Genomic DNA, 25,990 nt, shown 5'->3' with positions numbered 1-25,990 from the left:
CTCTGAGAGAAACTCATCTGAAGCAGCCTCACCTCAGCCCACATATCACGATGATGCTGTCTACTCAATATGCCCTTGCTAGGGTGACAACATGTAAATGTTAAGTTTCTGATCACTCCCCTCCCCCAAGTTAATCATATGTATTCTAAATCTAGAATACACATTAAATTAAAATAAAGAAGGCAAATTCTCCACCAGACTTGGTATTCTTTTTCTTAGTGGCCCAAAGGGAGTTAAACTCAGGGTTGAAATTTTTCCTCTTTAAGTTATTTTCTTTCTTTCTATAGCAGCCTCCAGGAACGCCACCTGGAGTCAGCTGATTATAATGCACACACATCGCAGAGTCTCTTAGTTAGCCTTGTTGAATATAAATAATGCCAACTACCAAATAACTGGCTCCTGAAGTGCTGGGTTTGGGGTTCTTACAACAGAAATTTCATTCCCTACTGTTGCTATCAGTGTAATCTTAACAATCATTTGTTCACTCTGACCGGGTTGATATTCAAGCATAGCCAACAGGATCTTAAGTTTTCTGTGAATGGCAACCTAGATGTTACACATTTACCAAAGATCAAACTACCACTAGTGTCATAAGACCACAAAAAGAAGAGAGCTTAGCAGTAGCTCTTTTTTGTCATTATTCTTCCATGACCAAAAGGAATTAAACTGCACAAGTTAACTGAAACTTGTCAACATCACCAATGTACCTTCCTGTTGCTAACTCCTACAGTCTGTTCTCAGATCTGACTCACTTAGAAGCATCTGACTGCTGATTATTCCCTCTACTATGATACACTCCCTTCTCTAGGTTTCCAGAACATCACATTCTCCTATGTCACTCACAGGATTCTGTCTTCTCAATCTCATTTGATGGTTCTTTCTCTTCTTCCTGCCCTTGGAATTCCTTTTACCATGCTGTAAGTCTTTTCTTTTTCTTTTTGCATAGCCTTCATCAATTTCTTGTATACAATATGCATTTCTTATTTATTATGTTTATCATTTATTTTATGACTGCATTCTTTCTCCCACTAGACTGCAGATGTTTTTGTCTACTTTTGGTCATTGATGTCTGATGCCCGGATCAGTGCCTGGCACACAGTGATCAATAAGTATTTGCTGAATAAATAAACTTCTGTCTTTCTGATTTATATCAGTATATATTTAAGCCATTCCCTAACTTCTTAGAATGAATGTTGCTTGAGAGGAGAAAATCAATACATTTACATAAGAGTATGTCACATAACGTGATGTTGAGTTCTTACATGTAGGCTATGAAACTTGGGCTAGTATTAGTAAACAGGTGATAACCATTGGCAAACAGGAACTATGGTCATATTTACACTTTTGTTTCCAACTCAAGTAACTGGTTTATGCTATCTCTAGTCCCTTTCACTAAGAGATAATGTATTCAAAAATTTAAAACATGTATGGCTTTTTAGTAGGAACTTTAATTCAACCAATATTTTTAAACCATTGACTAGTTTTAAGAAAGCAGGGGCTTCCAAAACCCCTAGGCTGTGCAGACAGCCATGCGGGGCCCCAGCCCAACAACCAGGAGGCCAGCAGCAGCCCCATGTACCTCCTGGGTTGCACAGTCAACCTGCCCTCCAGTGGGCGCACAGCCACTGCACAAGACACACAGCCTCACGGCCAACCAGGCTAGGGGCCAGCCCTGCCTCCCAGTGCACCTACAGCAGTCAGCTCATCACAACATAAGGGACCATGCAGCCCACATAGGGAGCACACCTAGAGCATATAACTCTGGTGACCAGAGGGGAGTGTGCTGTGGGGCCCCACAGGATGTCTCCTAAAAAAGGTCACTTCTCCAAGATCAGGAAACGTAATCAACTGACCTAACACATAGAAATAAACAGATAATTGGGCAAAATGAGGAGACAGAGGAATATGTTCCAAACAATGGAACAAGACAACTTCAGAAAAAGAACTAAATGTGGAGATAAGCAATCTGCCCAATAAAGAGTGCAAGGTAATGATCATAAGGATGCTCACCAAATGTGGAAGAAGAATGAACACAGTGAGAATTTCAACACAGAGAAAATATAAAGAAGAACCAAACAGAGCTAAAGAATACAATAACTGAAATTTTTAAATACACTAGAAGTAATCAATGGTAGATTAGATTATACAGAGGAATGGATGAGCAATCTGGAAAACAGAGTAGTAGAAATCACCCAAACTCAATAGAAAAAAGAATTTTAAAGAAAGCAGGATAGTTTAAGAGACCTCTGAGACAACATCAAGCATAATAACATTCACATTATAGAGGTCCCAGAAGGAGAGGAGAGAGGGAAAGGGGCAGAGAAATTATTTGAAGAAATAATAGCTGAAAAATTCCCTAACCTGGGAAAGGAAACAGACATCCAGGTCCAGGAAGCACAGAGAAGCCCAAACAAGATGAACCCAGAGAGACTTATACCAAGACACATTATAATGAAAATGGCAAAAATTAAAGAGAAAGAGAAAATCTTAAAAACAGCAAGAGAAAAGCAACTAGTGAGGAATTAGGGAACTCCTATAAGACTATCAGCTGACTTTTTAGCAGACACTTTGCAGGCCAGAAGGGAGTGACATGATATATTCAAAGTGATAAGAGGAAAAAAAACTTACCAAGAATACTCTACCCGACAAGGTTATCATTCAGATTTGAAGCAGAGACAAAAAGTTTTACAAACAAAAGCTAAAAAAGTTTAGCACCATTAAACCAGCTTTAAGAGAAATGTGCAAGCGACTTCTCTAAGCAAGAAAGAAAAAGGCCACAACTAGAAATATCAAAATTATGAAAAGAAAAATCTCACTAGTAAAGGCAAACATACAGTAAAGGTACTAGATCAACCACTTATGTAGCTCGTAGGAAGGTTAAAGGACAAAACTAATAAAACCATCTATATCTACAAGTAGTTAAGGGATATACAAAACAACAAGATGTGAAATTTAACATCAAAAACATTAAATGTGGGGACTTCCCTGGTGGCACAGTGGTTAAGAATCCACCTGCCAATGCAGGGGACATGGGTTCGAGCCCTGGTCTGGGAAGATCCCACATGCCGTGGAGCAACCAAACCCACGTGCCACAATTACTGAGCCTGCGCTCTAGAGCCCGCGAGCCGCAACTACTGAACTTGCATGCCACAACTACTGAAGCCCACGTGCCTACAGCCCATGCTCCACAACAAGAGAAGCCACCACAGTGAGTAGCCCCCACTTGCCGCAACTACAGAAAGCCCACGCGCAGCAACGAGGACCCAACACAGCCAAAAACAAATAATAATTAATCAATTAATTAAAACAAAACAAAAAAACATTAAATGTGGTGAAGGGAGTAAAAATGTAGGGTGATTAGAATGCCTTTGAACTTAAGAGATAATCAACTTAAAATAATCATTCATATATATATATATATATATATATATATATATATATATATATATATATATATATATATACTGTTATATATGAACCTCATGGTAACCACAAACCAAAAACCTACAATAGATACATATAGAAAAACTAGAAAGGAATCCAAACAAATCACTAAAGATAGTCATCCAATCACAGGGGAATAGAGCAAAAGAAGAAGAAAGGAACAGAGAAGAACTACAAAAACAAACAGGAAACAACTAAAATGGCAATAAGTACATACCTATCAATAATTATTTTAAGTGTAAATAGAATAAATGTGCCAATCAAAAGACACAGCGTGGCTGAATGGATAACAAGACCCATATATACACTGCCTACAAGGACTCGTTTCTGGTCTAAAGACACACAAAGACAGGCCTAGGGCTGGTTGCCAGGTGGCAGGCAGCTGGGTGCCGCCATCTTGCCATACAGTGGGAGCTGTGTGCCTGGCTCCCATGTCCTGCAGCCATGTTGCCTTGCACCCTCCCCTCAGGGCGGTCCTGCCCTGGTCTGGGCTCAACGAGGAAAGGGCTGGAGCCTGGCAGTGGCAGGGCAGCCCAAGGCCCGAGATGGTGATCTTTTGTGCAGCTGTAAATTACTCCAACTGGCAGGGCAAGGGGGAGAAGCACGCTGTCTCCTGCTACAGGTTTCCCCCTAAAGGACTCAAAATGTCTGATCCAGTTATTAAAGGCTGTTCAGAAGGATAAATGGACCCCCACTAAGTAGTCTTTCCACAGTAGTGAACACTTCACCAAAGAAAGTTTCTCCACGAGGCTGGAGGATCAGCACTGACTGCTCAAGATCATGGCCGTGGCTTCCATCTTCCACCTGACTGAGAAGAAGCGAGCTGGAGGCCATGGATGCACCAGGAGAAAGGGTACCAGAAAGGCCTCAGGGGGCTTGAGGGGACATGTGAGTGAAGCAGACAGGAAAGGAGCTGCAGGGTCATCAACATCCTCAAGTGAAAACCCAGGGGTCAAGCTGGAGCCCTGCAAGTTGAAGTGAGCTGCACTGTAGGGTAAAACTGCACCCAGGGCCACCCCAGAAGCCACTGGTCAGAAACTGGTGCAGCAGCCTCTGGAAGTACTCCAGAAGCCAATCTGGCTAGCGCAGCATTAGACAGCCAGGGAGAAGCAAACATGTCTGCTGCAGGTGCTGGCAATCAGAACACCACCTCCCCGGATGGGGGCCTGGTAGATAAGAGTGGCATTTCCATGGATGACGTTATCCCCCGCAGTATCTGGGGCTTGCAAATTTACTGGCTCACTTCATTCTTACAGTTTCTCCTCCAAGCACGCTGGAAAGAGGCTGTCTGTCCCCCTGAGAACCTGCTGACCGAAAGAGGCTGAAGAGAGACATGGAGCCTGACTGCAGCAAAACCAGCCTGGGGCCCAACAAGGGCTTGGCACAGAGCCCCACAAGTTTGTCCCTCACAGCAACGCCTCAGAAGCCCTCCCAGAGCCCCTCCACCCCTCCAACAGATGTTACCCTGAAGCCAGGCACAGAAGCTGTGCTAAGTGAGCACAGGGACACCAGCCCCATGTTCATCAAGGAGAGCATCCTGTCAGCATTGGGGCCTACAAATTCGTCAGTTTGTTGCAGTCCTGCTGCTTCTCATCCTGGCAGAACAAGAACAAAGTGTGCTTCCTATGGGAGCAGGCGGAGGCGGAGAAGAACAGCAAGCTAAAGACCCTGCGACACAGGGTCAGCTGCTTGGACAGCCAGGCGTGCAAGCTGCAGGAGAAGCGGGACCAGCTGAAGAGAGTGAGCTTCCCCTACCTGAGCAGGCGGCTGTCCCCTTAGCCCCCACCCTGCGGTCAGTACCAGAGCCTTGAGGCTCCCACACTGCCTGGTTATTATGGGGCGGGGTTCTTGCTGATGGCCTCTGAGCACTTCTATGTGTTGCATGCTCCCTGCTGTCTCTGCAGAGGCTATGATAGTAGCTGTACCTTGTAGAAGAGGAGCCCAGGTTGGTGAGCTTACCTCACTCACTCCAGGGCACACTCAAGAGGCATCTTAGGAATGGGGGTTTAGCTAGTGAGAAAGAAGGCATTTCATGTCAGCCGGGAAAGCCAGAACTACTCAATGAATGGTTGACAATTGGTTTTCCACTTGAACAGGGGAAATCCCTTTGTATTGCATATCTCACACAAACATAAAATCCTAATGAATTAGGATCTAAATGTAAAATAAAATAGACATAGTAAACTATTAGAAAAATTATAGGAGACTCTTAAAATCATGTGGAGGTTTTTTCATTCATGTTCTAATTATCCTTGAAGTTAAAGAATTTTGAACATTAATAATAATTTCTTTAAAAAAAAAAAACATACACACAGAGTGAAAGTGAGGGGATGGAAAAAGTTAATCCATGCAAATGGAAACAAAAAGAAAGCTGGAGTAGCAATACTTATATTAAAAAAGTAGCCTTTAAAACAAAGCTGTAACAAAGACAAAGAATGACATTACATAATGATAAAGTGATCAATCCAACAAGAAGATATAGCAATTGTAAATATATATGCACCCAATATAGAAGCATCTAAATACATAAAGCAAATATTAACAAACATATAGGGAGAAAGTGACAGTAATACATTGGATACACAGTGATCCAAAATCTATGGGATGCAGCAAAAGCAGTTCTAAAAGGGAAGTCTAGTGATACATGCCTACCTCAGGAAACAGGAAAAATCTCAAAAAAGCAATCTAAACTTACATCTAAAGAAACGCCAAGAAGAACAAAGAAAACTCAAAGTTAGTAGAAGGAAAGAAATAATAAAGATAAGAGCAGAAGTAAATGAAATAGAGACTAAGAAATAGAAAAGATTGATGAAACTAAGAGCTGGTTCTTTAAAAATATAAACAAAATTGATAAACCTTAAGCCAGACTCATCAAGAAAAAAAAAGAGGCTCAAATAAAAAAAATCAGAAATTAAAAAGAAGTTACAACTGACACCAGAGAAATACAGAGGATCATAAGAGATTACTATGAACAATGACATGCCAATAAATTTGTCATCCTAGAAGAAATGGGTGAATTCCTAGAAACATACAATCTTGAAGACTGAATCAGAAAGAAATAAAAAATATGGACAGACCAATTACTAGTAACAAAACTAAATCAGTTTAAAAAAAAAAAAAAACTCCTGACAAATAAATGTCCAGGATCAGATAGCTTCACAGGTAAATTCTACCAAACAGTTAGAGAAGAGTTAACACCTATCTTTCTCAAACTATTCTAAAAATTTAAAGAGGAAGGAATGCTTCCAAACTCATTCTATAAGGTTAGCATTACCTTGACACTAAAACCAGACACCACAAAAAATGAAAATTAGAGGCCAATATCACTGATAAACATAGAAGCAAAAATCCTCAACAAAATATTAGCAAACTGAATTCAACAACACATTAAAAAGATCATACACCATGATCGAGTAGGATTTATCCCAGGGATGCAAGGATGGTTCAATATACACAAATCAATGTGATACGCCACATTAAAAAACTGAAGAATAAAAATCATATGATCATCTCAACAGATCCAGAAAAGCTTCTGACAAAATTCATCATCCATTTGTGATAAAAAAAAAAACCTCATCAAAGTAGGTATAGAGAAAATATAGCTCAACATAATAGAGGCCAACAGTTACAAACCCACAGTCAACAATGAAAACCTGAAAGCATTTCCTCTAAGATCAGGAACAAGACAAGAATGCCCATTGTCCCCACTTTTATTCAACATAGTATTGGAAGTCCTAGCCACAGAAGTCAGACAAGCAAAAGAAATAAAATAAATCCGAATTGGAAAGGAAGAAGTAATACTGTCACTATTTGCAGATGGCTTGATACTACATATAGAAAATCATAAAGCCACCACTAAAATACAGTAAGTCCCCTACATACACATGAGTTCTGTTCCAAGAGCACGGTCGTAAGTCCAATTTGTTCATAAGTCCAACAAAGTTAGCCTAGGTACCCAACTAACACAATCGGCTATATAGTACCGTACTGTAATAGGTTTATAATACTTTTCACACAAATAATACATAAAAAATAAACACAAAAAATAAAGAAAACACTTTTAATCTTACAGTACAGTACCTTGAAAAGTACAGTAGTACAGTACAACAGCTGGCATACAGGGGCTGGCATCAAGTGAAGAGGCAAGAAGACTTATTGGAGGAGGGAGAGGAGGTGGGAGATTGTAGAGCTGAAGGACTGTCAGCAATAGGAGATGGAGGGCAAGCTGCAGTTTCACTCACGCCTGACGTTGATGGTGCAGGTTCTGGTTCCTTGCTGGATTCAATTCTATCTACCCTCCTGAAAAAATGACCCAGTGATGTCTGGGTAGTAGCTCTTTTTTTCTCATCATAGATGACACAGTAGCACTGGACTGCATTCTGAACGGCGGCTGCAACCCTCATGTACCATTCTACGTTCGGGTCCTTTGCCTCTAAAACTAACAGTGCCTGGTCAAATAAAGAAAATCCCCTTGTCCATTTCCTGCATCGTGAATCTCTTCGGTTCTTCAGTTACTACTTCTTCCTCTTGTCTTTCTTAGTCCTTTCTCTGGGCCTCCAGTTCCATCAGGTCTTCATCAGTAAGCTCCTCGTGTTGCACAGCAAGGAGTTCGATGAAGTCGTCCTCTTGCAGATCTAGCTCCAGCTTCTCACTGAGGGTCACTAAGTTGCTGAAGACCACGTTCACATCTTTGAAAGTTCGCAACTTGAAGGTTCATATGTAGGGGACTTACTGTATACAAAGCACTCATACAACTCAACACCAACAAAAACAAACAATCTGACTAGACAATGGGCAGAGGGCCTGAATAGACATTTTTCCAAATAAGACATACTGATAGCCAACAGACACGTGGAAAGATGCTCAACATCACTAATCATCAAGGAAATATAAATCAAAACCACAAAGGGATGCCATTTCACACCTGTCAGAATGGCTATCATCAAAAAGACCACGAATAACAAGTGTTGGTGAGGATGTGGAGAAAAGGGAATCTTCGTGTACTATTGGTGGGATTGTAAAATGGTACAACCACTATAGAAAACAGTATGATGGTTCCTCGAAAAATTAAATATAGAACTGCCATATGATCCAGCAATTTCACTTCTGGGTATATACCTTTAAAAAGTATGAATTTAAAAACATACATATACCCCGAAATTCACTGTAGCACTTTTTACAATAGCCAAGATATAGAAGCAACCTAAGTGTCTGTCAATAGACGAATGGATAAAGAAGATGTGGTGTATATATACAATGGAATATTATTACTCAGCCATAAAAAAATGAAGTTTTGCCATTGCAACAACATGAATGGATGTAGAGGGTATTATGCTCAGGAAATAAGTCAAACAGAGAAAGACAAATACTGTATGATCTCAATTACATGTGGAATCTAAAAAACAACAAAAAAATGAAAACAGACTCATAGATACAGAGAACAAACAGGTGGTTGCCAGAGGGGAGGGGTGGGGGTGGGGAACAAAATAGGTGGAGGAGATAAAGAGGTAAAAACGTTCAGTTATAAAATAAATAAGCTGTGGAGATGTAATACACAGCATAAGGAATACTCTTCAATAGTATTGTAATAACTTTGCATGGGGACAGATGGGTGCTAGACTTACTGTGGTGATCATTTCATAATGTATGCGAATGTCAAATCTCTGTAGTACACCTGAAACTACATAATATTATATATCCAACTATATATTTTTAAAAAAAAAAAAACAGGGGCTTTACTAAGATGAAACACAATTATTCTTTGAAACACAACCAGAAATAGAACCCTGTTTAATGATTCTACTAATCCACATCACTATTTCTAGATATTACTTTAGGTCATAAGCTGTTACATATACATTCTGAATACAATATTGATACAACAATATATCTTATTTTCATGAAAAATGATAAAAGTAGCTACAATTTTTTGAGTTCTTATTACCTGCCAGCTAATGTAGGAAATTCTTAACATCTTTTATCTCCTTTAATTCTCACAGTAACACTGTGAAATAGGGCGTTTCTGAAATTCTTAACTGAAGAAATTGATGATTAGAGAGGTTAAAGTGGAGCCACATTTTAAATCCAGGTGTAAGTCTTGAAAGCTATATTGTAAACCCCTAATGGTGTAATTGTTTACCCCAGGAACACATGTGATAATAATCAGATTCTACCGATTAAGAAAAGAGAGACTCAATATGCTAAAAGTTGTATAGCTAATCAACAACATGGTGGCTACAAGAAACATATTTCGTGAATTCCAGTCCCTTAACCTAGTTTTCCCATGAACATAGCTTATGTATTTATTCATTTATTTCATTAATTTTAATTAAAGAATAATACATACCACACTGTTTTTGAAAAAAATCAAAGAATACAGAAATACTTAAAGTAAAAAGTAAAGGTAAAAATGATCAGTTTGCTAAATCCTTCTAGAGTTTTTTTCTAAGTGTTTACAGACAAACAGAAAAATATAGCTTTGTTTTGGATTTATTGTAGTATAAATGAAATGATATATGTAACTATTACAAAATGTACTTTTCCCTTAGCAATGTGTTTTTTTTTGTTTTTTTTTTTTTTTAGCAATGTGTTTTACGGAACTTTCCATGCCAATGAACGCACACACACACAAACACAAAACTTATTTTAAGTTGCTACAGTTTCTCTATCAATGACAGATTATTTATAATTTTTAATACTATAGACAATGCTTCAGTGAACATCATTACATCCCGTTTTGTGCACACTGCACAGATATATAATCCATTATTTGTTAAATAACTGTAATTTTTATCAAAATTCTGCAATCATATATATACTTATTAAAGTAAAGTTGAACTAAAAGACTCATGATGAAAGACAGAAAACCCTTACCCACTGTTCTCTATGCTGCAAGAGGATACCAGCGTCAACTTTTCTAGCCATTCTCCTGTTTCCATATTTCTAAGTAAAATCTTTATACTGATATTTCTTTTTTTTTTTATAACATGGGCATACATTTCTTTAAAATTTTAAAAATTTATTTATTTTATTTATTTTTGGCTGCATTGGGTCTTCATTGCTGTGCGCAGGTTTTCTCTAGTTGTGGCAAGCGGGGCCTACTCTTCATTGCAGTGCACAGGCTTCTCATTGCAGTGGCTTCTCTTGTTGCGGAGCATGGGCTCTAGGCGCGTGGGCTTCAGTAGTTGTGGTACGTGGGCTCAGTAGTTGTGGCTCGCGGGATCTAGAGTGCCGGCTCAGTAGTTGTGGTGCATAGGCATTGTTGCTCCGTGGCATGTGGGATCTTCCCAGACCAGGGCTTGAACCCGTGTCCCCTGCATTGGCAGGCAGATTCTTAACCACTGTGCCACCAGGGAAGCCCTATATTGATATTTCTTAATTTATCAATATTAGATATCAGATATATTATCTTCTTCCCATGGTAGAGGAGGTGTTAGTTCTTGATTTATCAATATTAGCCATATCTTTTCTCCATAGTGAAGATTTACTGATTCTTCTCACAAACCCAACTCCCCTCCCCCCCAATTTTTGGTTAAATCAGTAAGTTTTAAAATATTCCAGGGACTTCCCTGGTGGCGCAGTGGATAAGAATCAACCTGCGAATGCAGGGGAAATGGGTTCAATCCCTGGTCCGGGAAGATACCACATGCCTCAGAGCAACTAAGCCCATGCACCACAACTACTGAGCCTGTGCTCTAGAGCCCACGTGCCACAACTACTGAAGCCCCTGTGCCTAGAGCCTGTACTCCGCAACAAGAGAAGCCACCGCAACGAGAAGCCCACGCACTGCAACGAAGAGTAGCCCCTGCTCGCCGCAACTAGAGAAAGCCCATGCGCAGCAATGAAGATCCAACACAGCCATAAATACATAAATAAATAAATTTATATATTAAAAAAAACTCTTTAAAATATTCCAGGTATACAACGAGTGTGAATTTCTGAAGCGTATACTAAGATCACAACTCCTTTCTTGTACAACTTTTTTTTCCTAGAGTTGATGACTGCCTCACTTTTTCCCATTTGCTTTGTTTTCAACATACCTATCAGTAATTTTTTCCAAATGCTCCAACACCACTGTGGCACACGATTCAATGATATTTTCCATATGTTCAAGCAAATCAGTTTCTATTTTTTCTCCTGGAAAACACCCTGGACTCTACAGTCTTGCTGTACAAATGACACCCTGGGACTTTCTTATGGAGCTCTTCTGTGTTTCGTTTCCCATTTCCTAGATCCCTCATCTTCTTTTCTTATCAACTAGCTTTTTAGATTTTGCTAGGGTACATCCTCTGTAGTTTTACAGCTTTCTACTATCTCCCCCCCGATCCTCCCAATGCTTTTGAGTCATATAATATCTACATATCAGAGTTTATAATATATAAATTCTGTCCTAGAATAGTAAGCCCCCCATTAATCCTATGGATTCAATGCTCATATCAAGTCTTTTGCTATATTTTCATCACTTGGTTACCTAAAGTGTGTCCTCTAGTAGTTTCTCAAGAAGGCATTAGGGAAATTATATTTTCTGAGTTTTTGCATGTTTAAAAACGTTGCCTTTTCACCTGAACAACAGTTTGAGTAGATATAAAATTCTTAGGTCACACTTTCCGTCCTTGAGGACTTTACAGATCTTGCTCTACTGTCTTCTGACACTGAACTTTTCTGAGAATTCTGAAGCCAATTTGAATCATTCTCCCCATCATGTTTATTCTTCTACTCTGGAGTCACTTTAAAGAAATTTTTTTTGTAGTCCAATAACATTACTAGATTATGCCTTAACGTTAATTGTTCTATGTAAATTCTTCCTGGCTCATGATGTGCCCTGTCAATCTATAGATTCAAATCTGCATTTGTTTTGAGCAGTTTCTTTGAAAAATACCTGTAAATATTATATTGTATTACTTGAGTTTTATTCTTCAAGGACAACAATTATTCTCCTTACCCATGTGCCACATCTAACACTGGTTCTTTACTCCTTTTAGACATGTGGTTAAGTTCTATTTCATTTTGTTCATTTTTTCTCAATTTTACCCTCCATGTACCTTACTGTGTTTTCCAGAAGTGTCTATTCTTTTCCCTGCTTCCAATATGCCCCTCATTTCATTGACATTTATTTTTTCTCTTCCACTTATTTTTCGAGCTCTGTTAGCTAAACTTCACCTTTTGCACTAACCCTTCCTTGACCTACCTCTGCTTTGAGTTCTAGTTTTATCAAAGAACTTGCAAGATTAATTTTTAAAAATTATCATTCAAGACAATATATCTTACTGCAACTTTCATCAGGAATATTTTTCAATTGCCATTTATTTTTATTTTCGTTTACGTCAACTTTTTATTTTTTTATTTATTTATTTTGCCATGCTGCACGGCATGTGCAATCTTAGTTCCCTGAGCAGGGATCGAACTTACGCCCCCTGCAGTGGAAGCGCAGGGTCTCAACCACTGGACTACCAAGGAAGTCCCTACTTAAACTTTCTAAAATTGTAATCTCTTTATATAAAATCCCTGTTGGTTCCTTTATGATAATAATCTATAAATGAAGTACGTTTTTCCTGGACCAGCTCTTCATAAGAGGTTCATGTAGCTCACAATGAAGTTCCTGAGGACCGAAGGTTGTGTGAGGGAGTTATTTTATTCTTGACTTCTCCCTAGCCAACAAAGCTGCTAATAATACAGAGTCTCTTGGGACTTCCCTGGTTGAGCAGAGGTTAAGAATCTGCCTGCCAATGCAGGGGACATGGGTTTGAGCCCTGGTCCGGGAAGATCCCACATTCCGTGGAGCAACTAAGCCAGTGAGCCACAACTACTGAAGCCTGTGCGCCTAGAGCCCGTGCTCTGCAACGAGAAGCCACGACGATGAGAAGCCCGTGCACCGCAACGAAGAGTAGCCCCCGCTCGCCGCAACTAGAGAAAGCCCGCACACAGCAACAAAGACCCACACAGCCAAAAATAAAACCAAATAAATAAATTTTTAAAAAATATGGTGTATTTCCAATTCCTCATTCAGCTTATCTTCTTTTCTTTCTTGGTGCCAAACTAGGTATTGAGAAGTCCCTGCTAGTAGCCTGTGAAAGTTTCCAAAATTATTTCTGCCCCCCCCCAAAGAATACCACCTTTTTTGGAGCATACACCTTACTGGCTTTCACTGAGATCTTCAGATGAAAGCATTCTATCTCATCATTTTATGAAACCCATTTGGCCTTTGTTGCATTTGGTAGCCCTTAATTTTCTGATTTGGTGTTAACAGATATATCCTACTCTTACTGAAGATGGAGTTTGCATTTTTCTTTCTTATTCATCCTCCTTTTTTTTCCTGGCGATTTCTAAGAGAAGCAGACAATGTCATTGTTATTCTACTGTTTTAAAGTCTGTAATGAGCCCTTATTTTTTATCACTCTCTGAACTGCTTTTCAGACAGAGAGTGATAATTACTCTCATAATACTGAGGCACATGCATTAAGTCTATCTTGATTCTTGAGTATGGCAAACAAGACAAAATAATACTTTCTTGAAGGAGTGCATATTCAATGAGTTGAATCAAATACATTCAACTATGAAGCATAATAAATTAGGGAACGAAATGATTCCAGAAGGAAGATTGATGTGTGAGAAAAATCTGTAATTCTAAACTCCGATTCTATGCTACTTAATTTATGCTATGACCCTGTATTAGGCATTTTGCCCTCAGATTCTTCTCTGTAAACTTAAAATCTTTAGTTATTTGTTGCATGTATTTTGGATGGAATGTAGAGACCCTGTTTAAATATAAATTTGTAGCAACTGAGTAATATTGAGAGTAAATATCAAATCAACCAAAATTTATGAAGTGTTTATAATTACCTTTTATTCTCCTTTCTGCCCTCTAAATTATTCCAATAAGCCCAAGGAAAACTGAAGCCAGGCAAAATCTGTAGCAGGTTGTAGATTCCTTCTTTCTAGTCTGTATAGCTAACATATGTGCAAAACCAACTGCATTCACCAGAATTTAAATAAATCACCAAGGAGAAAAAGCTGTAATTTACTTTCCTACTTTATTTTAATCCACATGATTATATAGAAATTCCAACAAGTAGTCTTGCAAATACTTGCTTCTTTATTTTTTTTTAATATTTCTTTCTTTATTTATATGGTTGCCCCGGGTCTTAGTTGCAGCAGGCGGGCTCCTTGGTTGTGGCTCACAGGCTCCTTAGTTTCAGCTTGCAGGCTCCTTAGTTGCAGCACATGGGTTCCCTAGTTGTGGCATGCAAACTCTTAGTTGCAGCATGCATGTGGGATCTAGTACCCTGACCAGGGATTGAATCCAGGCCCCCTGCACTGGGAGTGTGGAGTCTTAATCACTGCCCCACCAGGGAACTCCTGTACTTGGTTCTTATAAATTGTGACCGAACCTCAAATAAATTCTTAGGACAGAGGTAGGAAGAAATTTTCCTGATACTGAAAATAATGACAACTTATTCCATTAAGACCTTCCAAACTTACCAGAATTTGAAATGATGAGTTGAGATTAGATAAGTTAATTTCTCAATGACATATATAAACAAAATAACATGGTAACATAAATAAATCCAGCAGTGTTTCATATTAGTTTTGTGAAAACTTACATCCAGCCAGAAACATAAGTAACTTAACTTTCAAAGGTAATTGCTTATATTGCTTCACTCTGTGAAGTAAATAAGGAAGCAATTGCTTTTGAGGGTATTAAATGCTTTTTGCTTTCTCAGTATTCTATGATGAAAATTTTCAAATGTACAGAAAAGTTGAAAGAATTTTACAGTAACTATTCAGAATCTCATCACTTAGATTCTTCCATTAATATTTTGCTACCCATCTATTTACTGATTAATCCATCAATCCATCTTATTTTTTATGTGTTTTAAAGCAACATGCTGATATCAGTATACTTCCCCTTAAATATTTTAATATGCATATTCCTAACTAGAATTCAATATTTGTTCTAGCAAAATTTACATACAATAAAATACACAAATCTTATATGTATTTTCACTGAATTTCAACAAGTGCATGTACCTATGTAACTCTTCTACAAAGCTACAGGACATCATCAATACTCAAGAAAGTTCCTTCATGCTCCTTTCCAGTTATTCTCCACCTCTAGCCTCCCACTGTTCTCACTTTTCACACCACAGATTAGTTGCATCTCTTCTTGAACTTAATATAAACAGACTCATAAAACCATGCACTCTTTTATGTAAGTCTTCTTTCATTCAGCAAAGTGTTTTTGAGATTCATCCATATTATTGTATACTGATAGTCCATTCCTTTTTATTGCTGAGAAGTTTTCTATTGTGTTAATATACTGCAGTTTACGAAAGAAATTGAAGATGACACAAACAGATGGAAAGATACACTGTGTTGATGGATTAGAAGAATTAATACTACTAAAATGACCATACTACTCATGGCAATCTACAGATTCAATGCAATCCCTATCGAAAATACCAAGGGCATTTTTCACAGAATTAGAATAAGTAATTTTAAAATTTGTATGGAAACACAGAAGACCCTGAAGAGTCAAAACAATCTTGAGAAAGAAGAACAGAGCTGGAAGATTCATGCTGTCTGACTTCAAACTATACTACAAAGCTACAGTCATCAAAACAGTATGGTACTGGCACAAAAACAGAGACATAGATCAATGGAATAGAATAGAGAGACCAGAAATAAGTCCACATACTAATGGTCAATTAACCTATGACAAAGGAGGCAAGACCATACAATGGAGAAAAGACAGTCTCCAATAAGTGGTGCTGGGAAAACTGGACAACTACAGGTAAAAGAATGAAATTAGAACATTCTCTAACACCATATGCAAAAATAAACTCAAAATAGATTAAAGACCTAAACGTAATACTGGAAACCATAAAACTCCTAGAAGAAAACACAGGCAGAACACTCTTTGACATAAATCATAGCAATATTTTTTTGAATCTGCACCCTAAAGCAAAGTAAATAAAAGCAATAATAAACAAACGGTACCTAATTAAACTTAAAAGCTTCTGCACAGCAAAGGAAGCCACTGGCAAAATGAAAAGACAACCTACTGAATGGGAGAAAATACTTTCAAATGATGTGGCTGATAAGGGGTTAATATCCAAAATATATAAACAGCTCATATAATTCAACATCAAAAGAACAAACAACCCAATAAAAAAATGGGCAGAAAACCTGAATAGAATTTTTCCAAAGAAAACATACAGATGGCCAACAAGTTCATGAAAAGATGCTCAACATTGTTAATAATCAGACAAATGCAAATTAAAAGCACAATGAGATATCACCTCACACCTATGAGAATGACTATCATCAGAAAGAACACAAATAACAAATGTTGGTGAGGACGTGGAGAAAAGGGAACCCTCGTACACTTTTGGTGGGGATGTAAATTGGTGCAACCACTGTGAAAAACAATATGGAGGTTTCTCAAAAAACTAAAAATAGAACTACCATATGATGCAGCAATTCCACTCCTGGATATATATCAAAAAAAACCCCAAAAACACTAATTAAAAAGGCTATATGCGCTCCAATGTTCATAGCTGCATTATTTACAATACCAAAGATATGGATGCAACCTAAGTGTCCATCGATAGATGAATGGATAAAGAAGATATTGTCTATATATACAATATTATTACTCAGCCATAAAAAATGAAATTTTGCCATTTGCAACAACACGGATGGACTTGGAAGGTGTTATGCTAGGCAAAGTAAGTCAGACAGAGAAAGACAGATACTGTATGTTATCACTTATATGTGGAATCTAAAAAATAAAACAAAAGAATGAATATAAGGAAATGGAAACAGGCTCACAGATATAGAGAACAAAACTAGTGGTTACCAATGGGGAGAAGGAAGTAGGGAGGGGCAAGTTAGTGGTAGGGGATTAAAAAGTACAAACTACTATGTATAAAATAAATAGGCTACAAGGATATAGTGTACAACATGGGGAATCTAGATAATATTTTATAAAAACTATAAATGGAGTATAACCTTTAAAAATTGTGAATCACCATGTTGTACACCTGTAATTAAAATATTGTACATCAACTATACCTCAATAAAAAAAGGAAAAAATGTACAATAAACAAATAAACAACTAACAATATATACTAGAGTTTATTTATTCTACTGTTTGTGGACATGTGGGCTGTATCCAGTTTTTGGATGTGATAAATAAAGTTGCTATAAATATTCTTGTGTGAGCAATTTTGTAGACAAATGTTATCATTTCTCTTGAAGTAGAATTGCTGGGTCATAGGGCAGGTATATGTTTAGTTTTTTTTTAAGAAACTGTACACCTTCTCCCAAAGTGATTGTACCATTTTTATATGACCACACTGACAATGTATGGGGTTCCAGTTGTTCCATACCTTCATCAGCATTTGGTATTGTCAGTCTTCTTATTTTAGCAATTGTGGTGGGTGTGTAGTGGTATCTTGCTGTGATTTTAATTTGCAATCAAGTCTTTTTTTTAAAAGTTGAGATAATATAATAAATAACAGTAATATAATAAATAATAATAAATATAATTTCTTTCAAATGTCAAATAATCCTCATAACAGTATCAGAATGCTTCTAATCTGAATAGTAAATTTTTCCATAGTAAGAAGCTTTTTTGTTTCTGGTTACATTTGCCAGACAAAGCAATTCCACTTTAAAAAGCAAACACATTAAGTGACAATCTTTTACTACACCTGCATTAATGAACAAGAGCATGTAAATTTTATATTTTCAAGTAGTCAGAAAAACAAATGTCACATATTAACTAATTAATATCTGAAAACCCTGAGAGTACCTTTATAGTCAATACCCTAATAATCTTTGGTTTAAAGCAGAAATAGCTTTATGCCATGAATGAATTCTAAAGTGACAGAAAACAGAAGAGAGGATACCAATTCATGGAAACAAATTGCTTCAGGTGGTCATATTATGGGGGAATATGACCCAAAGAAGGAAAATATTTGCTCATGGACCTTAGCAACAGCAATATGTGTCAAAAAATGTTATAGAATTGCAAATTTATATAAAACTATTAAACTAATAAGGTTCATTATCAGAGAACTATGGATGCAGTAAAGGAAAAGTTACTCAGGGTAGGTGAAATTTAAAAGTATGGAGACCTAAAACTGGTTCCACCAAAAAGATGTACTATTTTCATCATTAGCCTTATAAAGATAATATATTTTATAAGACCTTCCAGTAAAAGGTGGCCCTTTTTTCTTTTTTTAAACAAACATAGACTATTCCTAAAAATGCTTTTTACAAAGTTATTTTTCATGGGAAGGCAATGGAAAACATCCCAATACACCTTTACGAATTTTCACTTTTAGTTCTCTTAGCACAGAGCAAGCACAACATAATAGCTTAAAAATAAAACAAAGAAAAACTTGGGCCGCCATATTTTACCTACCTGAAGAATTAGTATCAGTATTAGCAAATTTTATGGGCTAAATTGTGTCACCCCAAAATTCATATGTTGAAGGCCTAACCTCCAGTACCTTATATTGTGATTGTCTTTGGAAACAGTGTTTTTAAAGAGGTAATTAAGTGAAAGTGACGTTGGGACTTCCCTGACGGTGCAGTGGTTAAGACTCCGCGCTCCCAACGCAGGGGGCCTGGGTTTGATCCCTGGTTAGGGAACTAGATCCCACACGCATGCTGCGACTAAGAGTTCGCATGTCAGAACTAAGCAGCCCACCTGCCGCGACTAAGACCCAGCGCAACCAAATAAATAAATAAATATTTTAAAAAAGATTAAAGTGAGGTCATTAAAGGTAGGCCTAACCCGTTATGACTTATATCCCTATATGAAGAGGAAATATGGATACATATAGGTACAGAGGAAACACCGCAAGAAGACACAGGGAGAAGATGGCCATCTATAAGCCAAGAAGAAAGGTCTCAGTAGAAACCAACCCTGCCGATGCCTTGATCTTGGACTTTTAACCTGCAGAACTGAGAGAAAATCGATTTCTGTTAAGTCACCAAGTCTGTGATACTTCGTTACAGTAGCCCCAGAAAACTAACACAATATAATACTAATGGTGTAAGATACTTTCATATTAAAACCTGGTATTCATCAAACTTTTTTTTTTTAGTTCCAAACTAATTTCTTTAAGACCCTGGCCTTTGCTAACTCTAATGGCAGTTCTAGCAGGAAAGCAATATGAAAGTAGGAACTATTCAGATTAGAAAGAGTACAGACATAGGACTCAAGAGAATAAATCTTAATCATACTGTATTTCAGTTCATACATCCATGAAGTGTGGAATTATGGTACCCTCACCATTCCTGTCTAGTGTCTACATATCTGTGTTTCACACTTTTAACCTTAGCTATTTACCATCAAACTATAAAATAATCCCTCAAAGTATAACCCTGATAAATGAGATATGTGAGAGACTTCTAAAGATAGAGAAAAAAGTATTACTCCGTGTTAAACAAAGAATTAAATGAATTTATTTGAGGTCCCACTGTTATGGTAACAAAGGCACCTGATGTATCTATTTTGGGAAACTTAGAACAGTGAAGAAACTGTGATTCAAAGACTCCATTATTTAACTATTTTTGCAAAGGTAGCTACAGGAGGCCAAAAGACTAAAAGTATGTATGTGTGTGTGTATACACACACACACACACACACACACACACACACACTATATAGCCAGTTTAAAAGTCAGTAATATTCATATATCTTTATAGTATACAAATGAATATATTTGAAAGCAAATCTATTTATTACAAGCCCATATATTCTGACAAATCTAGATCAGGTTTAAAAAACTAAATTGTGATTTAAGATATTAAAAAGAAAGCACAAAGCCTCTGATTCAGTGTTAGTCAACATTTAAAAAATCAACTGTTTATTTTTCATGTTATAATTTGAATAACTTGGTTTTTAAAAAATATTTATTTAGGGACTTCCCTGGTGGCGCAGTGGTTAAGAGTCCACCTGCCAATGCAGGAGACACGGGTTCGATCCCTGGTCCGCGAAGATCCCACATGCCACGGAGCAACTAAGCCCGTGCGCCACAACTACGGAGCCTGCGCTCTAGAGCCCACGAGCCACAACTACTGAGCCAGCATGCCACAACTACTGAAGCCCGTGTACCTAGAGCCTGTGCTCCGCAACAAGAGAAGCCACCACAATGAGATGCCCACGCACTGCAATGAAGAGTAGCCCCCACTCGCCACAACTAGAGAAAGCCCGCGCAGAGCAATGAAGACCCAACACAGCCATAAATAAATAAATTTATTTTTTAAATATTTATTTATTTATTTGGCTGTGTCAGGTCTTAGTTGCGACATGCGGGATCTTTAGTTGCAGCATGCGAAGTCTTAGTTGCAGTATGTGGAATCTAGTTCCCTGACCAGGAATCGAACCCAGGCCCCCTGCACTGGGAGTGCAGAGTCTTAGCCACTGGACCACCAGGGAAGTCCCTGAATAACTTGTTTTAAGTACACATTTATTTTATACATTTGAACTTATAACATTTACATATTATAAAGTCAATTCCAGGGACTTCCCCGGTGGCCCAGTGGTCATGAATCCGCCTGCCAATGCAGGGGACACGGGTTCGATCGCTGGTCCGGGAAGATCCCACATGCTGTAGAGCAACTAGGCCTGCAAGTCACAACTACTGAAGCCCACCTGCCTAGAGCCCATGTTCCGCAACAAGAGAAGCCACCGCAACAAGAGAAGCCACTGCAATGAGAAGCCCGCGCACCACAATGAGGAGTAGCCCCTGCTCGCTGCAACTAGAGAAAGCCCATGCACAGCAACTAAGACCCAAAGCAGCCAAAAATTTAAAAATAAATAAATAAATAAATAATAAGTCAATTCCATTAGAAAATGAGGTTGGTTTAATTAATGTAAACACTTTAAACCTGAAGTTGTAGATATTGTTGCAAAGTTCTATCAGCCTTGATATCTAGCTTTCTTTTTCTATTTTGTTTTTGTTATGTTGTACTGAAGACAATCCAATTTTGACAAATGCCATGTAAATAGTAACAGTTTTTTTTTTTAAATGGGCTTCTTCTAAAATCTCAAGCTACTCTTCAATTAAATACAAGTGGCAAAGTTTATTAGGAGATGAACACAAACACAAAATAATCTGGCAGCACAATTAATTGGTTGTGGTCTCGAAGGGTATTAATATTTGTGTTTCTTTATTATAACTTTTAGATAGCATATATAAAAACCAAAAATATATGTACAAACATATATATATTTTTAACTATATAAAAAATCAAAAATACAAAAGGACTTATAATAAAAAGCAGCAGTCCTTTTCCCTCCTCTTTTAGTTCTAGTCAATCAGAGATAACCTAGAAGTAATCCAACTGTCCCATCAATAGGGCACTGGTTAAATACAATGGAACACAATGCATTAAAAAGCCAGGGAGGGCTTCCCTGGTGGCGCAGTGGTTGAGAATCTGCCTGCCAATGCAGGGGACACGGGTTCGAGCCCTGGTCTGGGAAGATCCCACATGCCGCGGAGCAACCAGGCCCGTGAGCCACAATTACTGAGCCTGCGCGTCTGGAGTCTGTGTTCCGCAACAAGAGACGCCGCGATAATGAGAGGCCCGCGCACCGTGATGAAGAGTGGCCCCCACTTGCCGCAACTGGAGAAAGCCCTCGCACAGAAACGAAGACCCAACACAGCAATCAATCAATCAATCAATCAATCAATCAATCAATAAGCCAGGGAATTCCCAGGCATTCCAGTGGTTAGCACTCTGTGCTTCCACTGCAGGGGGCACAGGTTCGATCCCTGGTTGGGGAAGTAAGATCCCACAAGCTGCGTGGCACAGCAAAAAAAAAAAAAAAAAAGCCAGTAAAAAGAATAAGGTAAACCTATATCTTCTGCTGCTGCAGACAGATGTCCAAGATATATTGTTAAGAGAAAGAAGCAAGTAAGAGAATAGTATCAGTATTTTAAAAAGGGATTTAGGTGTTGACACGTACACACACTTCTAAATAACTGGACAGCAGTAGTACGAAATGAAAAGTTTCATTTTTCTGTATTATTTGAATTTGTAATCATAACATAATATTACTTTTAGAAATAAAATAAATAAATCAGTGGCATAACCAGGAAGCCTGACAGTTTTTACTATATGAGCTATCTAGAAGTCCTAGGTGACACAGTGGCTAGGGTTTGAGAATCATCTCCTCCAAGAATCAATCCAATTATGCCCTATATCTCAGTCACCTCAAAAAGCCAACATCTCCCAGGTAATCCCTTATATCACAGTCTCTCATCTCCATTAAGCTCTGTATGTCCCTTAAAATAATCTGGACTCATATCCTTCCTCTTCAACCTCCCCAACTCTTCCACTGTGCTCTCTGGAACTAAAGGTCTATCGTTAACAAATCTCATATCTTCAGCCTCTTCTCTGAGTATTCCATTCCTTTCACCTTCTTACATTACCAATACTTGACTCCCTTGAAGATACTGTTTTCCTTGAGCCCTCTCAGTTTTTTCTTTCATCACTTGTATCACCTGGCCTTGAGATAGGTTAGATGTGTTTCTTGCTTGTCATTGCCACCTACCTTCTCCCTAAAACCCTTTAAAACTACGCTATTGGACTATTTCATTCACTACCTACTACCATTAGAGTCTTCAGCAGACCTCCACATCATATGGTCTCATTATTCAAATATTTAGCACCTACATTACTGTCCTTCCACCACAACTCATAAATTTTAGTGATTTCAGTGTCTACACAGATGATCCTTCCAACATTCAGAGGAGATGGGCCTCCTCACCTCCAATGATCCTGTCCTCCACTTCAAGTCAGTTCCATGATCATCCCCTAGGCCATGTCATTACTAAGAACCTTCATAATACCCATTTCAAGCATCTCACTCTCCACCTACCAGCTCCTACCTTTCCAAGTCACTCCCTACAGAATATGGACATCAACAATTTAACTCCACCAGGACCTTTAATCCATGTTTCCTACAGTCTTCACTACTCTCCTTTCTTGGTCCATCATTATAATAACCCCCTTGCATAAATTCTCAAGTCACTTATCCTGCCAAACTCACTTTGTAAAATCCTGGTTAACTCCAACTCTCTCCTTACTCCAGCCATCACACAAACAGCCGAATGTGACAAAAGTAAAATTCAAACACACTGACTTGTCTTCCTTTAATTCATGACCACTAACTTTAAGAGGGCCCTTAATGTTGCTTAACGACTTACTATATATTTTCTAAATCAGCTTACTCTCTCTTCCTTCCCTCTCCTCATTCTCATTAAGAAAACAGAAATGATTAGAACTCACATAAGCTCCCATCACATAAGCTATGTACACCTGTAACTGTAAGCTCTTTCTCCCTATTACAATGATAAAACTGTCCGTGCTCCTACATAAGGCCATCTCTTCCACTTATCTACCAGATTCCATCCCCTCTAAAACCACCAAGGATATTACTCCTGCAATTTTCTTCTCATATTATCAATTTTTCTCTCTGTAAATCAGCCCCAACAGTATAAAGTATCTCCAATGTTAAAATACAAGTTTCTTGACCAACATCTCACCTTCCCAGCCAATGTTCCATTTCTCTGCTGCCTGCTACAACCAAATTTGAAAGAGCAATTTGTATTTGCTGTCTCTACTTTCTCTATTCCATTGTCTCTTTTTAAAAAATTTTTATTGTGTTAAAATACACATAACATTAAAATTTACCATTTTAACCATTTTAAGTGTGCAGTTCAGTGGTATTAAATACATTCACAATGTCGTGCAATCATCACCACCATCAATCTCCAGAACTCTTCTCACCTTGTAAAACTGAAACTCTATACTCATAAAACTCCCCACAACAAATCTCCTATCTCCCCATTCCCTCCTCCCCCAGCCTTTGGCAACCACCATTCTACTTTCTGTCTCCATGATTTTGACTACACTAAGTACCTCATATAAGGGAAATCATACAGATTTCTGTTTTTGTGACTGACTTTTCGCTTACCATAATGTCCTCAAGGTTCATCCATGTTGTAGCATGTCAGAATTTCATTCCTTTTTAAGGCTGAACAATATGCCATTGTTTACCACATTTTGCTTATCCATTCATCTGTTGATGGACACTTGGGTTACTTCCATATTTTAATTACTGTGAAAAATACTGCTATGAACATAGGTGCACAAATATCTCTTTGAGACCTTGCTTTCAATTCTTTTAGGTAATTCTAATATGGTAATTCTACTTTTAATTTTTTGAGGAACTATCATACGGTTTTCAACAGCAGCTGTACAATTTTACATTCCTATGAACAGTGCACAAGGGTCCCAATTTCTCCATATCCTCACCAATACCTGTTATTTTTTGTTTTCTTTTCGATAGCAGCCATCCTAATGGATGTGAGGTTGTATCTCATTATAGTTTTGATTTGCATTTCCCTAATAATTAGTGATGTTGAGCATATTTTCATGTGCTTATTGGCCATTTGCTTATCTTCTTTGAAGAAATGTCTATTCAAGTCCTTTGCTCATTTTTGAATTGGGTTTGTTTTTTTTTGTTGTTGAGTTTTTGGAGTTCTCTATGTACTCTGGATATTAATCCCTTATCAGACATGATTTACAAATATTTTCTTCCACTCTGTCGGTTGCTTTTTTACTCTTTTGATAGTATATTTTGATGCACAAAATTTTTAATTTTTATGAAGTCCAATTTGTTGATTTTTTCTTTTGTTGCCTATGCTGTTGGTGTCATATCCAACATATCATTGTAAAATCCCGTGTTGTAAAGCTTTTGCTCTAGATTTTCTCCTAGGAGTTTTACTGTTTTAGGTCTCACATTTTAGTCTTTGACCCATTTTTAAAAATTAATTAATTTTATTTTTGGCTGCGTTGGGTCTTCATTGCTGCACTCAGGCTTTCTCTAGTTGCGGCGAGCAGGGGCTATTCTTCGTTGCGGTGCGCGGGCTTCTCATTGCGGTGGCTTCTCTTGTTGCGGAGCACGGGCTCTATGTGTGTGGGCTTCAGTAGTTGTGGCTCGTGGGCTCTAGAGCACAGGCTCAGTAGTTGTGGCACATGGGCTTACTGGCTCTGCGGCATGTGGGATCTTCCCAGACCAGGGCTCGAACCCGTGTCCCCTGCATTGGCAGGCAGATTCTTAACCACTGCGCCACCCGGGAAGTCCCCTTTGATCCACTTTGAGTAAACTTTTGTATATTGTGTTAGGTAAGGGTCCAACTTCATTCTTTTGCATGTGGATATCCAGTTTTCCCAGCACCACTGTTGTAAAGACTTTCCTTTGCCTTTTGAATGATCTTGACACCCTTTCCAAAATAATTTCACCATATACATGAGGGGTTTTTTTTCGGCTCTCTATATTATTCCATTGGTCTTTATATCTGTCTTTATGCAGTACCACACCATTTTGATTATTGAAGCATTAGAGTAAGTTTTAAAATTACAAAATATGAGTCCTCTGATTTTGTTCTATTTTTCCCCCAAGTTTGTTTTAGCTATTTGGGATGCCTTGAGATTCACATGAATTCTAGCATAGGTT

At 38.1% G+C, this 25,990-nt stretch overlaps 1 protein-coding gene and 1 pseudogene across 1 annotated transcript in view; one reads left to right on the top strand and one right to left on the bottom strand.

The window, feature by feature from the left end:
• The window catches only part of PPM1E (protein phosphatase, Mg2+/Mn2+ dependent 1E), a 199,174-nt gene that overhangs the window by 29,043 nt on the left and 144,141 nt on the right, over positions 1-25,990 (bottom strand). The window lies entirely within an intron of this gene.
• Positions 3,990-5,223, top strand: LOC137755492 (peroxynitrite isomerase THAP4 pseudogene; annotated as a pseudogene).

The sequence above is a fragment of the Eschrichtius robustus genome, chromosome 20, assembly GCF_028021215.1.
Source record: "Eschrichtius robustus isolate mEscRob2 chromosome 20, mEscRob2.pri, whole genome shotgun sequence".
NCBI classification, from domain to species: Eukaryota; Metazoa; Chordata; class Mammalia; order Artiodactyla; family Eschrichtiidae; genus Eschrichtius; species Eschrichtius robustus.
Note: the sequence above shows the minus strand (reverse complement) of the source record. Positions and strands in the feature narration are given on the sequence as shown.